This window comes from Anabrus simplex, chromosome 2 (assembly GCF_040414725.1).
Source record: "Anabrus simplex isolate iqAnaSimp1 chromosome 2, ASM4041472v1, whole genome shotgun sequence".
NCBI lineage: Eukaryota > Metazoa > Arthropoda > Insecta > Orthoptera > Tettigoniidae > Anabrus > Anabrus simplex.
Window position 1 is genome coordinate 184,242,242 of NC_090266.1, and position 21,582 is coordinate 184,263,823.

Sequence of the window (21,582 nt, forward strand, 5' to 3'; positions counted from 1 at the left end):
GTTCTGTTTTGTTTTCAATTGTTCTGTAAGAGTGTTTTCACTGAAGCCTAGTAACATATTGTATACCGTACAAAGAACGGTAAACTTTGCAGAATGTCACTCCAAAGTTCTTGCATCCGGGAGATAGTGGGTTCGAATCCCACTGTCGGCAGACCTGAAGATGGTTTTCCGTGGTTTCCCATGTTCACACCAGGCAAATGCTGGGTCTGTACCTTAATTAAGGCCACGGCCGCTTCCTTCCAACTCCTAGGCCTTTCCTATCCCATTGTCGCCATAAGACCTATCTGTGTCGGTACGACGTACAGCCCCTAGCAAAATAAAAAAACTCCGGAGTTCTGCTTGTTATATCTGTGAACACATCTACTGTCGGTGTAATTGTGACAGGTGTATTTCAGAATGAATGAAAACATTTTTATCGTAAAAACATTTAAACATGATATTTTTGGGTGCGTATTTCAGAGTTCCGACTGCTTTTTTCACGTGCCATGAAGCTTTATCCCGGCCCTAGTTACAATACAGGCAGATAAACTTCAGTCAGCGAAAATGTCCGTGGAATAGTTACTGTTAAGCACCTGTTTTGCAATTGGCTTTACGTTGCAGCGATACAGATAGGTCGTATGGCGACGATGGGACAGGAAAGGGCGAGGAGTGGGAAGGAAACGGTCGTGGCTTTAATTGAGGTACAGCTTCAGCATTTCCCTGGTGCGAAAACGGTAAACGACGGAAAACCATCTTCAGGGCTGCCGACTGTGGGGTTCGAACCCACTATCTCCCGGACGCAAGTTCACAGCTGCGCGCCCCTAACTGCATGGCCAACTCGCTCGGTAAAACACCTGTACTGTTGCTGTAATTGTGATACGTGTATTTCATACTGATTGCAAAATCTTAACCTAAAAGCAGCCTTTAAACGTGATTATTGCCGGGCTGAGTGGCCTTCTGACCCCAACTTGGCAGGTTCGATCCTGGCTCAGTCCGGTTGTATTTGAAGGTGCTCAAATACGTCAGCCTCGTGTCGTTAGATATACTGACATGTAAAGGAACATCTGCGGGACTAAAGTCCAGTAACTCGGCGTCACCGAAAACCGTAAAAGTAGTTCGTGGGACGTAAAAGCCAATAACGTTATTATAAAACGTGATTACTGAGCGCGAATTTCAGTGTTCCGATTGTTCCTTTACGTCCCGTACAGCTTTACGGTGGCCGTAACTACACACATCCTGTCCGGTACAGGCAATTTCCGACTGACGCGGACCATACCATGTTGCCTTGCGAAGTTATCTCTTCCGCGCAGTTACAGTTCCGTGTGTCGTGTGCCGGCGCAGCGTACGCTCCACCTCAAGCTCTTAATGTATCGGAACAGTCAGCTGCTCCGGTCTGCCCAACCCTAGTTCGAAATACGTTGCTCTTTATTATAGCTGGAATCAGAGAGGAAATGCCGGGTTCGGTTGCGAACCGGACACCACATATGTGCACTTCCTATTTCAATTGCTTGCCTAAAAAACAGCCCGGTATTTTTACCTCCGTTGATATGCGAGGTGTATACATAAATCTTATACGGTTTCACTAACAGATTGCGCCAGCGAACAGTACGCAGTGTATTTTTCGTCGGACATTAGCCTACCAGCACACACAAGTAGAGTCCGCAAAACACTAGCGTCTGTGTTATATCGTCCAGTGATCATGTCGACGTTTGTGCCTGAAAAAGAACATTTGGGGCACGCATTGCTTTTCTTATTTAATCAAAAGGAAAAGGCTGTGGAAAGTCATCGTTTGTTAGCAGAAACCTATGGTGAACACGCTCCATCGATTAGAACACGTGAGACATGGTTTCGACAATTTGAACGTGGTGATTTCAATGTGAAAGAAAGTGGTAGACCACAAAAGTGCGAAGACGAGCAATTGCAGGCGTTAGTGGATGAAACCGTTAACGCACAACGCTATCGCCAACAAATGATTAATTTAAATAACGCATTGATCGAAAGCCGACCGGAATGGGCCAGAAGACATGACAAAGTGATTTTGTTACACGACAATGCGCCGTCTCACACAGCAAAACCAGTGAAAGACACGTTGAAATCGCTTGGATGGGACATCCTTCCGCACCTGCCGTACTGCCCCGATCTGGCGCCATCTAACTATCACCTCTTCGCATCAAAAACTTATGCATACACCTGATAGTTGTTGAATTGCATTAGGGGTTACAACATCCTTGAACAACAGTCTCGTACATACTGTATGTATAGATCATCACGTGGGCTGAATTGCCTTGGTGTCTCTAGGCTTTAAATAAATGTAAATTAAGGGCGTAGAATTCGGATAGGTGCTTCAGGATATGACATAAAGTTCCATCCTAGCATTTTCCTGGAACGAGTGTTGGAGATGGAATATATCCAGAATAACCACCGCTTTCACCTACGGTAGCGTCTGACAGATGAACCAGCTATAACTTAAGAGATAAGTGGAAATAGCCTATCATAGCGAGCAGTGAACTCATCTTACTACAAACATACACGGATGCAGTGGTGAAGTGCTTAGTTTTTATATGGTACAGAAGAATCTAAGTTAAAGTAAAAACCTTGTCTGTTTTCAAATTTCTAAGTAGAAAGAATTGTGGCAGTGCTGATTACAATACTGTATGTTCGTAGCAGTTTCGCGGCCTCATTTACATACGAGAACGCTTTTTCTGTATTTCGTGCTGCTGTAAATACATTAAATGTAATTACAATGCAAAATATGTTGTTGCATTGATTTACCACGGTTGTATAGTTTTGTTTTCATTCTAACTGTGATTGACTGAAATATGTAGTCAGTTGAGAATAACTGAAGCCTGCCATCAAAGAACGTTGTATATCAATACTAGTGGCCTGTCGCAGAAATAGCTGCGAACAAAGACAAAAAATGAAACATGATAAAGGAAGCGTAATAAAAGTAACGGTAAATATACTGAACTCCGGAAGACCATTTATTCGCCTTTAAACTTACACTTCCGTTGTGCCTATGCATATGGAATTTGTTTGCAATTTATTTTCTTTTGCAATTTGATTTACGTCGCACAGACGATGGGATGGGATAGGAAAGGAAAGGACTAGGAGTGGGAAGGAAGCGTCCGTGGCCTCAATTAAGGTACAGCCCAAGCATTTGTATGGAATTTTTGAACCTTGGCAATTTATAGAATTTTCACAAGGAATTCTGTTCGCAAGGCAGTAAATCTGAAATGTACCTACGAATCATCCCCTGAATCTTAAAATAGTAAGGACTTAATCCTGGAATGTGGCTACGGTTAGCAGAGAAGGATGAAAAGGACACTGTACTGTTATGGGTTCATGAAATCATTGTCACGTAGAATCATGCCTTTAAGAACATCGTTTACTTGAGGTTGTGGAAAATAAACCAAACCACTGTGACGACACGAATTAAAACGTCTATTTACCATTTCCGCAGCGAAATGTCGTGCTTGACAGTGGATACAGATTTCGTTTAATAACCCTACACTGAATAATTCAATGTAAGTTTCATAATAAAGGCCTTTTTGAAATAGACTCTCCTGAAATGAATCTGTTTCTCACAATCTGGAGCAACAACTAACATTCTGATAACTTGATTTCACAGAGACATAGGTATCGAACTAAAATAGAATGATCTGCATAGTCAACTTTCACAGAGCTCTCTATCGGGCTGTCATAGGAAGATCAGCGTGGACAACTTTTGCAGAGTCATCTACCAGCGAGTACAGTAAACTGTAATGACCTAATAATCGTATTATTTGAACAAATGACTGTTTTTCGCAAACAAAGGACTTAATGAAATAAATCATATTTTTCAAGTAATCCTGAGATGGAGGCCTTTCTTTTTATGTATAGGCGTTAGAATTGCAGATTCCTCACAATATTGCGCTGCACGTACAAATTATATAGACTATATATGGATAAGTTGAGATTTTCACCATGATGTAACCGTTCATCACCATGCCATAGGCATGTTAGGAGGTCTAGTCAATTATATATGCCGTTTTCCGCAACATTCTGTGACATATAATGTAGTAATTAGCAGTCTACATGCCGAACCGGGGTGTGATTTGCGACACTCCAGCCCGAAGGGAGCAGTTTTCTGCGCTGTAACGAGAAAAGGGTAGCGCAGTACCGCTGAACCTTGAAATCGCGCTCTCTCTTCGTGTGAGCGAGATGGGAAGATGACGCTACGCGTGGAGATATAGGTTGTCGGAGAGTGGGCTGAGTTAAGGTGTGTTAACCCCTGAGAAATAAATGCCCTCAACTAAATCAACACCGCATTCACTGGTACCACTTCACTATAATTTACTAAAAAGAGGAAGAAGAAGAACACCTTCATCTGAAATAATTTCTGGAAATTTATGAGTCAGGTCTCATTCGAACCGATGTATTTAATGCTAATTGTTGATGCATATAAAGGCAATACTTGAATAGTGGATTGGTAATGACGCTTGTCATATAGCAGTACGCAGAGTAAAGATGACTGCTGAAATCTGACAACGTGTGGAAAAAAGTGGGAGATCTTGCGTGATGAACCATGACGCGTGATTTTCTAAAAGGACGCTTCTGAGATTGTGAATGACCTACTGATCGCTTTAGTTTTATATGTGTTCAGTAGAAATTAGAGGTCACAAGCTATAATTTGAGTGTTTTCACGTCGCTGAAAGATTCCGATTACCGGACCTTCAAATTCAGCAGGGGCATAATTTACCTCCCCACTGATCATTTTGTCCGGAGGTTATAAGTAGAGCCAGGACCTAGATACAGTATCTCATTGTCATTTTTGTAGCTGCGGTACTAACACGTTAGGAGTGAACTTGGATATCAGTTTATGAAGTGTTGTGTCATAGAAGAAAAACACATCAGTGCGATGTAAGATATCGCGGAATAAGCCGTGTGGTACCAGACAATGTACAGTATTGGTGAATAGAAGCCTTATTTTAATATTTAACATTTTAATTGTTAACAACACTCAGTTGCGGCTCATGGTGCAATCATCAGTGAAAGGGCAAACGCGTCAGATTGTTTAGAGGTAGTGAGACAGTTAATTATATTCAGTAATCAGTAATAACCGATCCAAAGTATTTTACAAGTGAGTGACATTCAATAAAATTAAATAACTGTTCCTGACAAATTTAGCGTTTGCATACTCCATGGACACTCGTGGTGATAGACTGTGTGATTAATGGGGAAATTAACAATGATTTCTACAAACTTGCCACTATTTGCATTGATCTATTTAAAATTATCGGCGTATCGTGTCAGCAGTAGATCCTTTTTGAAAGTACATAAACAGTGTTTAATAACTGATTTCCCAGTTTGCCTGTATGTTCGTGAGTGATCGTCGAACCCGAGATTTGGAGCCTACAAGAATCGCGCCTAAGTGCCTACAGTCATTTCTACAGGGAGCGTCCAGAGACTCAACTAAGAAGACCACAGTTCGAGACTTGGATCGTGGTAGTATGGAGAGGAACCAAGGACTATCAAAAAGAAGACCGCTCATCATGAAGGAGTAAAAACCTAAGATGTACCTCGAGATGACGGCAAACCATACCCAGCATTTGATAAGTACATATTTGAATATATAAACCACGAGATTTGCATGCCAGTAGCAATTTTTATTTTGTAAATATTATAAATATATAATTAATCATTTAAAATGTAGGGAACACCATACGTGTGTGGCTGGGAAATATTTATTATTTTAGTTAGGATTTTAAAATGATTTAAGAATAATCATTGATATCTTGCAGGTTTATCTGCATGAATCATTATATAGATCCCCTTAAAGTCGTAGTGTATATGAAGCACATATTTGGGAAGAATGGCGATTTAGCTAAACTTATAATATCTTCGTAATGTTATTATATGGCAAAGATTTATATAGTAGTTTGAATATAAACTACATGTTTGCTTCAAGGTGATTCAGGTATTATAAATCCTGTATGATAATAGTTGATCATTGAAATGTCTCAAACCGAGGTATTTTGCGAATTAGATATGCGAGAAGCATTAAATAACCTGCAATAATGGAGTCTTCTCTGTAAATTAATAGAACGGATTTGAGATGCGGTGGTATGATATGGAAGGGTGAAGCTGTAACATGTTGTGTTGTTGGAATGATAAAAGATAATAATAATAATAATAATAATAATAATAATAATAATAATAATAATAATAATAATAATAATAATAATAATAATAATAATTGTGGCTGTTGTGATTTATTGAATTGGGCTGAATATATAGCCAAATAATGAATAATAAGAAGTAATCGCTCTCAAATGAATACGTACTTGAGAACAAGCCGAGATGATATATAAAAGAAAGAGAAAAAGAAAGAAAGAAAGAAAGAAAGAACGACGCTTTCAATGTGTTTGTAGCCACAGAGCTGGTCACACAGCTGTTGTCATGATTGACAGGTTTATTTCGGGTGGAGTTACGGTCGGAGGAATGCTTGTCGTTTTCCAGCAGGTTAATGTTTACTGGCGACACCCTTTTCATTCACCAGAGCAGTCTCAATTCCATTCTAATGATATGTTATATGTAATGCGGATAATTTTCTGATTTTGCGAAGGATAGATCCCTTCCCATGTTATGCATTGAATTAGCTCGTGATTGGAGTTTTAAATTTTTTACCCTGGAAGCTGATGTACCTGAGTTCGACCCAGGTTGGAGCGAAGAATTTAACCAGATACTATGGCTTGGTTAAGCCATAATCTTCGAGATGTATTGTGTGATATAAGTTTGATATGTTTTATGTAATGTGTATATGTGTTTTATTATTTACCAAAGTGTTCTATGGTGACGGGTTCGATTCCAGCGTTGGCTGATTTTTCTTTAAATATAATTTCTTAGGTAAACCCAGGAGACACGTGTGTGTTCAGTGTAATATATAATTATCATGGTCAAATGGACCATATGTTTGAAATGCGGCGATGCAATCTCGTGTGTAAAGTAGATGTACTTGTGATTTCATTCCAAATCATGATGATTAATAATTAATTAATGTCGATTTATGATAATTAATTAATCAACAGAATGGATGCCATTTAATATCCATTTTTGATTAGCTTATCAAAATATTGGATGCCATTTAATATCATTGTTATAAATAAAATCACGTATCAGTGTGTATTAATCAAATGACTTGAGGTATGCCAAGGACCAACTACGACTGTGATTAAACTACAAGAACATGATGGCATACCATGTATATAATTTTTGCATCAGACTTGATTGTTTCTTTGCTCATGTGGAAATATGGCATCATCTCGTGTGGTTTCTATCAGTATAATAAAATGTTTAGAAAAATATATTTGAACGAAGATTCTTCTCATTTAATAATAGTAGTGTATTCCTCTCACATTATAGAGAATCCTACTTTCATTATATTTTAGGTAGTGCCTATTTTCTTTTCGAACATTCCATCGCCGTATGCTTCATGAGTTCAGCCGGAGACGCAATGAAAGTAGGGAGGACGAGACTTCAAACCTGGTAAGTGACTTCTGAAGGTTCTCATCCAACAATTCCATCTATAGCCTACATATGTTTGTGAAACCAAATTATGTAACAATTGCCCTAAATGACCCAGTATGGGTACAATACGGCTACTCTATATTCAAACAAATGAGAACGGAATTTTGATTGAAAATTGCCTTCCCTGTAAGAACGTTGTACATCAACAAACATGGCCGACGTCAGTAATCTGAGAGTGTTACCTCAATCGATGTTAACGGAAAGATTAACCAACTGAACTGGAACTACATCGTATGCAGACGATTGAGGGATAGTGGAAGAAGCTATTCATCGACATCAGGATGTGTAGTAGAAGGAAAGAAACGTCCAACGCAGGTGAGGGAAGAGCGTTGTGTATCACGTTGCCGGTTGATTAAGTAATATGTTCGTGTAACGTTCTTGACATAACAATATGTCAGATAATATGTTTACAATTTAAAGTAGTTTATTACTGAAATGTTTGTTTCCTTTTAGGCCCGGATGTTTTAAGGAAGCCAGAAGACAAACCTGTCGACGTGCTTCGTGTTGTGCCAATGTTGCATCCGCCAGTTGGCTGATCTCCGTCATTTCATAATCATTTACGCTTACACCCGTAGATGTTAAAGCACAACTCTCTAACCACCCGAGCTCTCGGCGTTCTGTGCTCACTTGGAAACCGCTGTGGCAATCGCATATTTCCTCCTGATGACTGTTGCACTTCTTCCGTGTCATGCAATGTTCCAGGATGGCACACGTCCACGGAAAGCGCATTCGTGTTGAAAGGATGAATCCTTGTGGTTCACAAGCCACTGCAGATGTTCCTAGTGAGTACAGTTTCCTGGTAGCACACGTTAAATATTGGGAAGAAAGCTTTACTTGCTGGTTACCTTTCATTTCTTTTGAGAAAGCCTTTTACCTTGGTTGCGGTTGCAATAGCCAATTTAACACTCGCTTACGGTACGCGTTGTAGCCCAGAGATGACAGGAAATAACAGAATTCGTAAACATGGTCCAAGAACACACCGTCAGCAAATGCGTAATGCCATTCAAAAGTAATATCAGCGTTAAGATCTTATTCATTTTAAGCACAATGTGTGTAGAAAGCATTGATGTCAACCTTCAATACAGGTGTTTAATCTTCAAAATGATGTACAAATAACTAACATTTTTAAAACAACCTCGGTATTACAATCACCACTTGCCTTCATTGAACATAGAAGAGCGAGCAGCTTAATGCTTTCCCCTACAGCCGCCGATAGCGCTCGGAACGCTCCGCAAAAAATCCACAACATTTGAGAGATGTTACCCTCTGTTGGTGCATGCATGAATCTCGGATGAGTTGGAAATAATTAAAACATAAAATAGTGCCAAATTAAATGTACTGCCAAATTTGCCGAGTCTCCCCCTATAGGTTGCTAGCTCTGTACTCGGGAAACAGGTGGGTTAGAATCACCTCGATATGGTTTTCCGTGGTTTCTCATGTCAACTCCAGGAAAATACTGGGATGGTACTTCTGTCTAGGCCACGGCTGCTTCCTTCCCATTCCTAGGCCGTACATTTACATCTAAACCCACAGACAACACAGCGGTACATTTAGTTCACCCATGGGGTGAACTGGGGAAAGCAGGTACAGGAATGGCGAGCCAAACATGTCCGCGGACACCCCCGCCACTAAAAGTTATCGTTAAAAAACAAGCAGGGAGTGCGGTTGAGTCTCAGAGCACGGAACATGCCGGCCACTGAGCTACGGGATTTGAACCTCCGAGGTGTACAGACAAGAAGACCACTACCAGTTAGGTGGCTTATTTCCAGTTCAAATGTGAAGCAGGTCGTAGCTACTGTCAGATGTCACTATGAGGTTACAACCGGGAAGGGAGAGGGAAGTGATCAAAGTGACCCAGGAATGTACCTGACGTCGAGACTTGCCGCACACCACACATACCGACTAATTGTGTTCCTCAGCTGACTGTGGTGAAATGTACTTCTATAAAACTATGCTTTAGATAGATCGCAAGCTATACAAAGATTTATACCTATAGGCCCTTGGCCTACGTCACTGACCCGCCTTCCACTCTCGCAGTAAACATAATCGAGAAATACTAGCTAATTTTCTTTGAAGTACAAGTGTTGTTTAAACCAGGTGGTTGGCCATGTTTGTGATCGTAGGATATTTAGATTAATAATAAATAATGTTACTAGATGTGTATTCTCCCAAGATGGGGTAGTACACTAAAATAAACTGAATCAAGTTGTAACAAAGCTAAAGCAGTGAGCTCGTAGTTGCGATCAACGGTTTTTTGTAGGAAAGAAGTCAGCTCTTGGATGAAACTATTTTATATAGGTCTGTTTTCAAACTAACTGTACTGTAAGGGAGAAAACGACCCACGTGTGAATATTCTCTCTCCCGTTCCGTACAATGTCTGAATGGTATTACCTTACGCATTGTTTATTTTACCGCGAAGTCTTGGTGCCATTGTTGGCGACGATGTGTGTGTGGTTTCGCTCTCATTCGCAGTCCACAGAGGATACAGTACTAATGTGAAATGCAAGTATCATCCACATATGAAAATTCACTTGAGCATTTATTATATAATTAATGATTCATATTATCTTGTTTATTTTGTCATGGCGATGCAGTTAACTTTTATTTTGGATCTTCAATACAATACTCAGTCGATTCGACTTATCCTTTGGCCATCAGCCCTAGTAACTTAAATTCAGTATTTATGACAGTCGATCCACAGGAACATTCGAGGTTAATCCGATTCGATTAAGGGCTCTTGTGACTCCCAATATTATCCTGTACGGTAACTTATTAGTGAGCTGCCTTAACAATTAAGAGAAAGTTTGGAGGTCGAGTCTTGGGAGCTATACTTCCCAGAATCATATGGAACAACCCACGGTTGTTAGTGGAATTCGACGTACCGACTTTCACGTAGTTATGGTGGTTGTTTTTGGAGGAAGTTAGATGATGGTTCTCCTTCTCTTAGCCCTTCAGGCAACATTGTGAGATAACATAGCCATGCAACTCAGAAATACTGGACACAGATTTTATTCAATATGTTCATCATTTCCGATGAATTAGGGTAGTTCACTTTTCAAATTTTCTTGTTTTCAATAAATATTGTCTTAACCTCTACAGGTGTTTAATTTCAAGTAACACAGAATCTTAACTGTTCCCGCAGTCCTGCCAGCAAGTGACGAAGAACCAGAAGAACCCCTGAGAAGGTATGAGTGCTCATAAATGCCACTGACTTATTTCGGCGAAGGATTAATGTTTCTGGCAGGCTGCGATTAAGGGCTCAGTATGTATAGTTCACTTATTTGCTTGGTTAAAATACATATTCATATTAGGTGTCCAGATAGTAAACATCGTCTGTTGAGTCATAACCATTGGTTTATTGACGGTAAAATTTTTCTGAGTTGTTAACGATCCGATGGGCAAATATCGTAGCACTTCATTTCTTTTCAAGGTTTTCAGTTTTTCAATTTATAATTCAATAATTTTCAGGTACAATGAAGCTCAACAACATATCGTCGCTGGAACGGTAAAAGGTTGTATTCCACAAAGCTCTTCCTATCAATTATTCTCCTTAAGACTGGCCACGCCTCCCAGCCACGTATAGATATGCAGTCCATCAGAACAAATTTTGTTGTGTTCATTTTCCTATGCCCGTGTGTAAAGGAAAATGAACCTTACAGTACCGTACTGTAGAAATGCACGTTTGCGTTACGTATTTACGCACTCATAGCGTACAATGCATGTAAGGTTCATTTTCGTTTAATCATCGACATAGGACAACGAATACAACGGACATTGTTCTTTTTTTTTTTTTTGCTAGTTGCTTTACGTCGCACCGACTCAGATAGGTCTTATGGCGACGATGGGAGAGGATAGGGCTAGGAGTGGGAAGTAATCGGCCGTGGCCTTAATTAAGGTACAGCCCCAGCATTTGCCTGGTGTGAAAATGGGAAACCACGGAAAACCATTTTCAGGGCTGCCGATAGTGGGGTTCGAACCTACTATCTCCCGAATACTGGATACTGGCCGCAATTAAGCGACTGCAGCTATCGAGCTCGGTGGACATTGTTCTGATGGACTGCGTATCCATATGTGGCTGGGAGGCGTGACCAGTCTTAAGGAGAATAATGGATAGGAAGAGTATTGTGGAATACAACCTTTTACCGTTCCAGCGACGATATTATCTATTACCAATTTCAATTTTATATTCATTGTGTGTTTATGGTGTATATTACAATTATTGTTAATGTTTTATGTCTATTTTCAGGGCGTCACGAGGGTTGACTACTTTCGAAATACTCGAGCAACTCAATATTCTGGCTGTTAATTTACTCTCGGTGTGCATCATTTAGAAACTGTGAGACACTATTATTCTGCTACTAAGACTAACATAGATGTATAGCAACCAAATGTAGCTAAAAGGTACACCATTTACATGGCAGGTGTTGAACAGGTGGATGGCAATATTTTTGCTTATCCGTTTGCAATCAGAAGGAAGAAGCGGTATATTGCTATAATCTTCTAGATGTTTGATGTAACGCTAAACAATGCGTTTCAACTTGCAAAATTAATGGGATACTCATCAGCCATGTTGAAGTTCCATGGAGAATTTGTAAGATCCCTACTGATGAAATACCGCTCCAAGACCAAAGCGCCTCCTAGCCACCCGTCGGATAATAGCAAAGGGAAAAGCAGAACATTGCATCGTTATTGAACAACCACGATGGTGATGTGCTATTTGTCAAAATAAGACAAGGGCTTGTGTACAGTGTGGCAGTGTTTTTTAATTCCATGGGGCTTTAGAGGCATCTGTCTGAATCCTTTAACTTCCTGGATTCAGAATCAAACAAGTGTACAGATAACTTGTTATTATGCATGATATGTAGTCTACTAATGAAGCATTTAGATCAGCAAATTTTGGCCCAATTACATTTTATACGAGGAGAAATATATTGATTGATTAAAACACGGCGTGAAAGTGTCTTATGAGCAATTATTGTCGATATGAACTGATAAATAGCCAAACAGATAACCAACTACTTATTTCCTAAAGGCGTGATATCTGCCCACCGGCTCGTTAACGACACTTATTAATTAAACAACTTTAAAAAATTATAACATATTTTAACGTACGTAATATAAGTTCTGGACCTCTAAGAACTGCTTCAGTGCAATATCATGAAAGTTTGACTGACAGATATGGGTTGCTGATAAGAATTGTGGAACTAAACAAGGCCACCGAGCTAGCTGGAAACAGAGGATTGTGAAGACGCGCAGTTAATTCACAGAGGCTTGCAGACTGAACGCTGAAAGGCATAACAGTTTATAATGAAGATGTATGTAGAGTGTGTAAATTTTACGCCTCACTAACTAATTTTACGGTCCTTGGAGACACCGAGCTGCCGGAATTTTGCCCTGCAGTAGTTCTTTTATTTGTCGATAGATCTGAACATCTTGAAATACCACCGAACTATGAACCCGCCAACGTAGGCTCTGAGAGACGGCGTACTACCGTCTGATCCACTCAGCCTGGTGGAATACTTTGGACATACCGTCCCTAATGTCTCTATACTTTGTAGCCTAAATGGCGTCCCCTTAAAGGCCGGAGATATCATCACCAAACTTCTGTTCCGGTTTCATATCAACCACCTTTTCCTAGGGTGTCCAATATTTCTCCTACACTTTGGTTTATATAGATAGGCCAAACTGGAAAGTCTTGACCTATCCATGCGCCAACATGCTCGCCTCATCTCTTCCTGTGAGAGTTCTTATTTATTTGCTCTCCGTTTAACGTTGCACTAGCTCAGGTTTTCGGCGACGATGGGGCAGCACTTATGTACAAAACATACTTCGCATTAACTCAATAATTCAAAACAATATCAAATTAATCCAGTCCGCCTCTGAGGTGTAGTTGTTAGAATGATTAGCTGCCAACCCCGGAGGCCCGGGTTCGATTCCTGGCTCTGCTACGAAGTTTTAAAAGTGGTACGAGGGCTGGAACGGGGTCCAATTAGCCTCGGGAGGTCAACTGAGTAGAGGACGGTTCGATCCCCTCTTCAGCCATCCTAGAAGTGGTTTCCTGTGGTTTCCTACTTCTCCTTCAGGCAAACGCCGAAAGCGTACAATACTTAAGGCCACGGCCACCTCCTTCCCTCTTCCTTGTTCCTCCCAGTCTTCCCATCCCGCAGCGGTATCCCCTCACCGAAAATCTCAAGCTCCAGGACACTGCCCTTGAGGCGGTAGAGATGGGATCCCTCGCTGAGTCCAAGGGTAAACGGATCAAGAAAGAAAGGAAGAAATCCACATTCTACGACCAAAGAGCTACTTTGTTGACGTGGTTGCCCTTCCACTCCACTCTTGGAATGGAACTGAAATAGCCCTAAGGAAGGAAGACGATGGGGCGGGGAAGGATTAAGACTGCAAGGGAAACGGGCGTACAGTTCCAGCATTTGGCTTGTGTGAAAATGGTAGACCACGAAAACCGTCTTTAAGGCTACCGATGGTGTGGTTCGAACCCCATCATCTCCCAAGTGCAAACTAATGGCTTCGCGGCTCGTGCCTAACAGCTAAATCTCCCGATATCAATGAGAGTTGTTACAGAAGTGACTTTCGTGTCTTCGTTATGAAGAAGAAATCCACCTTGTGGAACATTTCGCTGACTTTAAATGTATCATCTCGGCAGCTGTTATAGAGCTATAACCTTTGGACTCAATCACTTTATAGAACGTGAGAGTTTACGTTTCGGTAAAAAAAAAAGGCCGATGATTGCCAGAAAGGGTTTTAAAACTTCTAATAACATATTGGGAGAATGTTAGTGTCCAAAAAAACCAAACTTAAATGCGAAAATCATGAATTTTCTCAATTTTTAAAGAATATGCTATTTATAACATTTTAGAAATGTAGGTTGACATGGTTGACAGACCCATGTGAAGAAAAGGCACCTATTTTGCTCTATGACGTCACACTTAAGTAGCAAAATGTCAAATTAAATACTGAATAGAAAATAGGGCAAAAGAGTTTTAAAGCAATTAACTCTCACAAATAATCCTCGAACATAATAGCGTGACACCAGAAAATTATGCAGAAATATATTCACATATTCAAAACAGTTTAGTTTTTAACATCTGTGGTTTCCCATTTTCACACCAAGCAAATGCTGGGGCTGTACCTTAATTAAGGCCACGGCCGCTTCCTTCCAACACCTAGGCCTTTCCTATCCCATCGTCACCATAAGACCATAAGGCCGTGGCCTTAATTAAGGTACAGCCCCAGCATTTGCCTGGTGTGAAAATGGGAAACCACGGAAAACCATTTTCAGGGCTGCCGACAGTGGGGTTCGAATCTACTATCTCCCGAATACTGGATACTGGCCGCACTTAAGCGACTACAGCTATCGAGCTCGGTCTTTATTATTTAACATGCCCGAAGATACAACGCTACCGCCCCACGATTGTGTATGCCTTCACCCACAACATTGTAAATGAAATTGAATACTAAACGATGGAAACAATGCGCCCAATGGGATGTTCAATATGCCCTCACCTACTTCGATACACAGTTCACAACGGTGTAGTAGGGACCTTTGGACTGTGTTCAGGATGTGTGGTGTGTCACGCATTACCTCTGTCTCCCACTTTCCAATTCCTCTCCCTTCCCTTCTCTCCTCTGACGCACAGCATCAGGCAGCGGCTGACTCTCTGGCAAGTTCGTTCAAGTAACAAAAGGAACTTCATTTTCTCGAAAAGAAAAATTTCTCCGCCAATCCCATTGTACCATCGTCCTTAACATAATACGAAGAGCACCCCTGATTTTTTTATCGGTGTAGTTCCGATACACCCTGTATATCGCGCCGCGCCAAATACCCACTACGTTTTATAATATAGTAATTTACTTCCTCATACAGCACTAGCCCCTTGTTATTCTCGTCTTTAAATATCCCGCTGAGTAACTTACTCAGGTTTTCTGGGTGACAAAGAAATAGGTCACTGCCCAACAACCAATGCGGCTACCTGGTTCTGCAATATATCACCAAGCAAGAACCTTGAAAGGATGAAAACGCGATAAGACTAGCGTAGGCCTACACAAGACGGCTAGTGACCGCTAACGTCCCCTTCACGTTAAGGATCGAAATATATCATAACCCACCCGCTAGCATTCCATGCCAGCTTCAGGATGTGAATAATCTGGAGGGTACGCAACTAGCGTCTTAGTTTCTCATATACAGTACTTCTACAACAACACTCATGCCAACATAATTTTTCATGAAGTTAACCCAAGCCGAGCTTAGCTAAGACCGCAGCAGTTCCAGGCAGACACGCGCGTTCACAATATTTCCTGGCTATTTACTACAATACACGCTGATACATATAATATTGCAGTATAAATATTACAAATAACTTCTACATACGTGAATGATGATACTGAAAAAATTGGACATAGTAAAAAAATACTGTACATCAACCATTCCCAAACCGGGGGCCGGCGACGATAATCCAAGGGTTCCGCAATAATAATGTAAGTTGTAAGTAGGCTACTTAAAGAGCGAAATTGTATTGTACACACACAGTTCATAGACCATTATACTAAATTTAGTTGGCATGTCTTCATTCCTTTGTAATTTACATACAGTATAAGGATATGTCCTATCCTCGCCGCTAGATGTCATCTCTGGGCTACAACGCGTACTGTAAGCGAGTGTTACATTGGCTATTGCAACCGCAACCAAGGTAAAAGGCTTTCTCAAAAGAAATGGAAGGTAACCAGCAAGTAAAGATTTCTTCCCAATATTTGACGTGTGCTACCAGGAAACTGTACCCACTAGGAACATCTGCAGTGGCTTGTGAAGCACAAGGATTCATTCATTCCATTTTTTTTTTGCTAGGGGCTTTACGTCGCACCGACACAGATAGGTCTTATGGCGACGGTGGGATAGGAAAGGCCTAGGAGTTGGAAGGACGCGGCCGTGGCCTTAATTAAGGTACAGCCCCAGCATTTGCCTGGTGTGAAAATGGGAAACCACGGAAAAACATCTTCAAGGCTGCCGATAGTGGGATTCGAACCTACTATCTCCCGGATGCAAGCTCACAGCCGCGCGCCTCTACGCGCACGGCCATTCATTCCATTCCTGACCCGGTCGAATGACTGGAAACAGGCTGTGGATTTTCATTTCATGCATATAACTTAAGGTTATGTAACTCTTGGCCGATAGGTATTACAAGTTAGCAACGGAAAAGGAAGAAATTCTACAAGACAGTGTATGTGATGTAATTGTGAGACACTTGGAACTGCTACCATCCACGCTCAGACCATATTTTCCGCCTCTTGTTGAGAAAATCTAGTGGATCAAAAATCCCTTCTTTGAAACTGAAGATGAACTGCCGCCCCTTGAGGAAAATCAACCAGCCAGGTATTAGCGTAATATTGAAAATACCGGGCGAGTTGGCCGTGCGGTTAGAGGCGCGCGGCTGTGAGATTGCATCCGGGAGATAGTGGATTCGAATCCCACTGTCGGCTGCCCTGAAAATGGTTTTCCGTGGTTACCCATTTTCACACCAGGAAAATGCTGGGGCTGTACCTTAATTTTTTGGCAGAGAGAAAGTGAAAAATAAATTGAAGTATGATATGGGTGGAGAGTGAGATGCAGTGACATGTTTAGCTCCAGGAAGTTCCATGAATGCATCACAACTCCACGTTTCTGATCGACTTTTACGTCCTTGACATCTCCCACACCCTACAATTTCTAGAAAGAAAATGCTGCGTTTAATGCCTTTCACGACAACATATCTGTGTGAGTGTGCCTTTTCTGCTCTCACACAAATGAAAACGAAGTACCGAAACAGAGCTAATGTAGAAGCTGATCTTCGGTTCGAGTGACTACGCTTGTAAAACGCTTGGTCTTTGGGAACAGCAGCATCCGTCCCACTGATCCAACAACCGCAACAAGTGAAAATTTTCAAGTAAGTTTCCAGATCCAGACAGTTGTAATTATTAGTCAAGTGTCAAACTATTTTATAATTTCTGTGCATGTATTAAGTATCTTTATGTAAATGAAGTTAAATTAAACTTTCCAAGAAAGTAAATATTAGTCCTAAATCATACGAATAAAATCAAACATGGTATCATTATAATTTTTTTTTTCATTTACTGAATGCGGTATTGTCCGCCTCTGTGGTGTAGCGGTTAGTTTGATTAGCTGCCAACCCCGGAGGCCTGGGTTCGATTCCCGGCTCTGCCACGAAATTTGAAAAGTGGTACGAGGGCTGGAACGGGGTCCACTCAGCCTCAGGAGGTCAACTGAGTAGAGGTGAGTTCGATTCCCACCTCAGCCATCCTGGAAGTGGTTTTCCGTGGTTTCCCACTTCTCCTTCCGGCAAATTCCGAGATGGTACCTAACTTAAGACCACGGTCGCTTCCTTCCCTCTTTCTTGTCTATCCCTTCCAATCTTCCCATCCCCCGACAAGGCCCCTGTTCAGCATAGCAGGTGAGGTACTGGTTATCCTCCCCAGTTGTATCTCCCGACCCAGAGTCTGAAGCTCCAGGACACTGCCCTTGAGGCGGTAGAGGTGGGATCCCTCGCTGAGACCGAGAGAAAAACCGACCTTGGAGGGTAAACAGTTAAAGAAGAAGAAGAGGAATGCGGTATTACGTTCTATAGCTAAGGGGTCCTTGGAGAAGCACGCGATATGCTCAGGGGGCCTGAGAGACAAAATGTTTGAGAAACCCTGGTGGATGTCAGTGATCGAAGTCATACATCGGAATCTTTACGGTAGGTGTATAATGAGACGGCAGAATAACAGAAAATTTCCCCATAAAGGGTGCATTAACGTGTCTGTTTAATTAAATACACGTCAGTCGCATTTAATCACTTTTAAATGCACTGACGATGCCAGAATTCGATTCCTGTAAAACCATAAGCACTGGAAGTGAGTGCCTAACCGACTGCGGTACACAGCCGGCCGAAAGTATTGATGTTGTGTTAACAATACCGCACAGTGCGTGGAGCCCTTAAAGATTTCAAGGAGACATCTCACAGGCTCACAATGCAGAGACAACTACGTTCTTAGTAGGTCTATGGTATGTGAAGAGATTAGACACGTTCGAATGTATTAAACAATTCACAATTCAGTCGATTTGAATGATACACATGTATAAATGCTGACCATTTAGACCTAGCCAGCGGTCCTTTTGAGGATTCAGACTGGAAATAGTGCCCGCTACATGGCTAAATGGTTAGCGTGCTAGCCTTTGGTCCTAGGGGGTCCCGGGATCTCTTCCCGGCCGCGCCGGGAATTTTAATCTTAATTCGTTAATTCTGATGGTTTGGGGGCTGGGTGTGTATGCTGTCATCATAACAAGAATTAATTATAGGTAGGGCCCCGTTCTCACAGATGTGCAGGTCGCCCGTCAGGAAGACCCGTATCAGGCCTCTCCGGAGGCCGCACGCCCTTATGATATTAACTTACTGGAAACAGCCAGAGGCCGTCCCCGTGGTGTAGGGGTAGCGTCCCTGCCTCTTACCCGGAGGATCCGGGTTCGATTCCCGGCCAGGTCAGGGACCTTTACCTGGGCCTGATGGCTGGTTCGAGGTCCACTCAGCCTACGTGATTAGAATTGAGGAGCTATTTGACGGTGAGATAGCGGCCCCGGTCTCAAAAGCCAAGAATAACGGCCGAGAAGATTCGTCGTGCTGACCACACGACACCTCGTAATCTGCAGGCCTTCGGGCTGAGCAGCGGTCGTTTGGTAGGCCAAGGCCCTTCAAGTGCTGTAATTCCAAGGTTTTTTTTTCTATTGGCTTTATGTCGCACCGACACAGATATGTCTTATAGCGGCGATGGGACAGGAAATGGCTAGGACTGGGAAGTAAGTGGCCGTGGCCTTAATTAAGGTACAGCCCCAGTACTTGCCTGGTGTGAAAATGGGAAACCACAGAAAACCATCTTCAGGGCTGCCGACAGTGGGGTTCGAACCCACTATCTACCGAATACTGGATACTGGCCGCACTTAAGCGACTGCAGCTATCGAGCTCGGTAACCACTGGGTTTGGTTTGGTTTGGAAACAGTGTAACTCGTTGATAATAATAACAAATAAAATCATGAATAAAAATATATAAATAAAATTACTCAAAAACTTAATAAAATTAATAAGCATAATTAACCGAAATGTCCGTAGTATGGGCGCCAGAGTTCACCAGAATGGATCCCTCGAATTTAGATAAGAGCATGATAGACTTTATATCCCAGGGCGTGTACATAATGCTGCGTACTGGTACATCTGCTGCAGGCCTTACCTAACCTCCTGAAAACGACTAATACGGTAGGAACTGCACCTAGGTTTATCAATAACACTGATTCTAAATTAGCTAACTATATTCTGAACAAATTCCGTGCATGAGCACCTCATCAACATACAACATTATACATATAATACACACATAAAATATTGCTGGAAGACTCCATATTTACAACAACAACAACAACAATAATAATGAAAATCGTGGGAAAACGAAAGCGAGAACTAAGCTACCATTTGTAGATAGTCCGATGAACACTGTACATGTATGACGATAAATACCCTTCACTGTCTCTATATCAATTCGATTTACCGATTCTCATAATCGGCAGTTATCACATCACACAGATACTGTACCTTGTACTACTGTGTTCACATATTTTAACACTTGTTGTAAAGATAGATACACACGTCTGTCGATCCTCAACATATAAATTTATGGAAAGTCTGAGATAGCTTTCACCAACATATAATGCTAGGCCGCCACAAGTGCTGCAATACTTAATGCGCAAGCACTCTCCACAAACATAACACGACTACGCTCCACGAACGTTTGAAGTCCAGTCCATTGCTGCCGTGTCACTCCCGTACCGTGTATCAGCACCACTTCCTTCCCGTACAGTGCGTCAGTTGTAGTTGTAGTTGTAGTTATCTTCCTTCTCGTTCCTTTACAATCACCTCTACAATCACCCTTACAATGTTTCTCACAATGTCCCATACAATGTGCCGGTTGCCGCCGTATGATCAACCTTTATAGACATCAACATCCCCCTCCTCTCAGATGAGACGTCTGAATTGGTGCTTGCCCACCAATCATGGGTGGTCCTCTTCTCAAGCCCTGCCCTGAACTTCTCCTTCCTCCCAAGACAATAACAAACTCTGGGGAGTTTTCATGAATCACCAAACTTTCCCTGGTACAACAACAAGCTCATCTCATCCGGCTGGGATATATACATGACAAATGGAATTTCCCGACACAAGTACATCACAACAAGCACTGGGGCAGCCAGATGACTCATTCAAATTACCAGAGTTATTACAGCAATGTTTTCCCACTCGTGCAAAACAAATTACTCATACCTACATATGTGGATATCTTCCAGCTTACCAATATAAATGGCAAAGTATACAAATGAAATAATAATAATAATAAAAAAATAGAATACTGACAATAATATCTCTAACTTCTACATATAATTCGGGGGTGTGATATATGTACTATCACATAACGCCCCCTTGGTGAATCGATGATATCATATATTATGATTCACCATAAAACAGAACTTCATACATAACCTTATAATGGCATAACTGAACACATAATTTACTGTAATAATGATATATACATTGCGTCTACTGCATTGTATTCGCACACACGAAATACAATTTGTCCAAACAATAATAATAATAATATGGCTATATACACACAACTCTGATTGTTTCATATACCATCGAACACAATCCCTTCTTGCTACTGTACATGTACATTAAAATTGATAATATATACCTCCAAGGTGCAGATCCTATCTCTTATATCTGCGAAGGCTATAGATATTAAATGTCCCAAGGACCTTATTTTCAGCGGTTAGGAGCCTATAAGCACACTTGCCTATTCTACTGTCCACAGTATACGGACCCTGATATAAATGAAAAAAACTATACATAAGCTTAACATTGGCATCGATAGACGAGGAATGCGTACCGCAATAAAACTAACTACTTCTAGAATACACTCTATCTCACACACAAAGATTCGTACCATCCA